This window comes from Lygodium microphyllum, chromosome 2 (assembly GCF_053477565.2).
Source record: "Lygodium microphyllum isolate KBCC chromosome 2, Lygodium_microphyllum_v1.1.10, whole genome shotgun sequence".
Classification (NCBI taxonomy): domain Eukaryota; kingdom Viridiplantae; phylum Streptophyta; class Polypodiopsida; order Schizaeales; family Lygodiaceae; genus Lygodium; species Lygodium microphyllum.
Window position 1 is genome coordinate 11,659,658 of NC_141136.1, and position 2,341 is coordinate 11,661,998.

A 2,341-nucleotide genomic window follows, 5' to 3' on the forward strand; every position below is an offset into this window, starting at 1 on the left:
TGGGGCTTTGATAGCCCATGAAGTTAGCTTCCTAGACATGTAAAATTTTTTTAAAATGATCAAGTATAGCTCCTGCAATGTTGAAAAAACCAGGCCCCTGTCTCAGAAACCCTAATTCCACCATAGCCAAAATTTCTCAAGCTTTTTTTTTCTCAGTTTTTCTTTCTCCTGACACTCAATCCAAGTCTCTGTCACTCTAATCCATTGACCCAGCATCAAATCAAGGAGGGGAAGGACCTGAGAAGATTGAAGAACGACCGAACGATCCCAAACAAGAAGAATAAAAAAAATCAAGCTCAACATCAACACTGACATAGTGTGTTTTCACACTGTCATTAACCGTGTCTCTTGACACACTGCATTCTGCTCTTCTACTGATAAAATATCAGAATTTTGGTGTTGATTTGCTGCTGATCTTGCAACCTCAACATGGGAAAAGACTCTCCAAATGCTCGATTCAAAGGAGTCGGGTTTCACACCTGGCAAACCCGCATCAAGCTCATCTTGATGAAAAAGGGTCTCTGGGCCATCACAAATGGCAAAGAGAAGAAACCTCGGGATACGGACCTTGCAACTACTTGGCAAAAGAATGATGACAGAGCCCAGGCCATTATCAAACTGGAGCTAGACGACAGTTATATCCATCATGTGGATAACTGTGAGATCTCACAGGATACATGGAAAAGACTTGACACCCTGTTCGGTGCACAATCTAAATCATCAAAGTATGGTCTCCTAATTGAATTCTTCGGGCTTGAAATGAAGTCCAACACATCACTTGCCACACATCTTAATTACATGGAAGGACTCGTAACCCAACTTGCAAGAATCAACATTAAAATGGATGAAGATGTTTGCATCGGTGTTCTACTTAAGAGCTTGCCTCCTGAATATAATAATGTATCAACAACTTTAATCAACATGCCAAATCCTGAACTTGTTGATATCCAGGCATCACTGTTAGAAGAAGAAAAGAAGCTAAAAACTAAAGAAGAACCAAGTACCTCTAGAGATGAGCATGCATTATATGTTGGCAACAGGTACAAAGGCAAGAAGGATCAGCTCTTTTGTGACTTCTGCAAAAGGACCGGACACACCGAGAAGTTCTGCCACGCAAGAAAGAGATCCCAAAAGGCCTATCTAGTCGCAGTCAAAGAAGAAGAAGAAAATGGAGCAAAGGAAGAAGATGAAGATGAAGATCACCAGGATCGGAAGGACAAGACTCATCAGTCCTTGTACTCTCATAATTCTGATAGACTGTTTTAATAGCCTTGTATTTTCCTTGCCCTAATGCTTCCTGCCATAAGCTTTGTAAACTCCTTATGTAACTTGGCATTACAGTCCCTGTACACTTTGTGAGGCCCCTGTTACAGCCTCTGGATGTCCACCATGTTTATGGTACCCACACTTAGCTTTTTCTGCGACAGCCTCTGGTGTTTTTGCCATGTCTGTGGTATGCCCACACTTTGCAGGTGGTTCTCATTACAGCCTCTACACACTTTGTGCCTTTTTCTAGTTGTGATTGAGGAGGGGTGTTGAGAATCAGCAATCACACTCAAAACAGCCTCTTTGTATGGAGTCTCAGGGTCAAGGATATGCAGGCTAACTTATCCCATATGCACAATGGTGCCTACTGCAGTTTCCTAATTTCCTATAAAGCATTGTACTTGCTTCCTTTCTTAATGCAATGATAGTACTCTTTTCATTTCAGTAAAGTGTCAATGTCATTGTCCACATACACAAGATTGTGTTTATGAGTCCAAGTCTCAATCTTGGAACCTAATTCACTTGTGTAACAAACAGTGTCCTTTCCATCATGAGTCTACACTTCTTTTTCCATCCTCCATAGCTTCCGGTTTTTGCCATGCTCTAGATCCCGCATTTGTAACATCAATACTCCCCCTCAATCTCAAGCTAACTATGTACTCCAAGTAGCTCTATGAAATGCACAAACTTCTCTTTACCAAGGGATTCGGTAAAGATATCTACTACCTGGTCTTCTGTCTTCACATGGAGTAGATCAATCTTTCCAGCAAGTACCATCTCCTTGATAAAATGATAATGAACTTCTATGTGTTTGGATCTAGCATGATAGACAGGGTTTCTTGCCAGCATCACACAACTGAGATTGTCACAATGCAAGGTGACCTTCCTGTCCAACTGTATACCCAAGTCATGTAGTAGTTTCACAATCCAAACTACTTTGCACGCTGCTAAGGTTGCACGCCTGTATTCTGCCTCTGTAGTACTAGATAAAGCAATGATCGACTACTTCTTACTATTCCAATTGATCATACTATTGCCGAAATTGAAAGCATAACCATTGGTTGACCTCCTATCA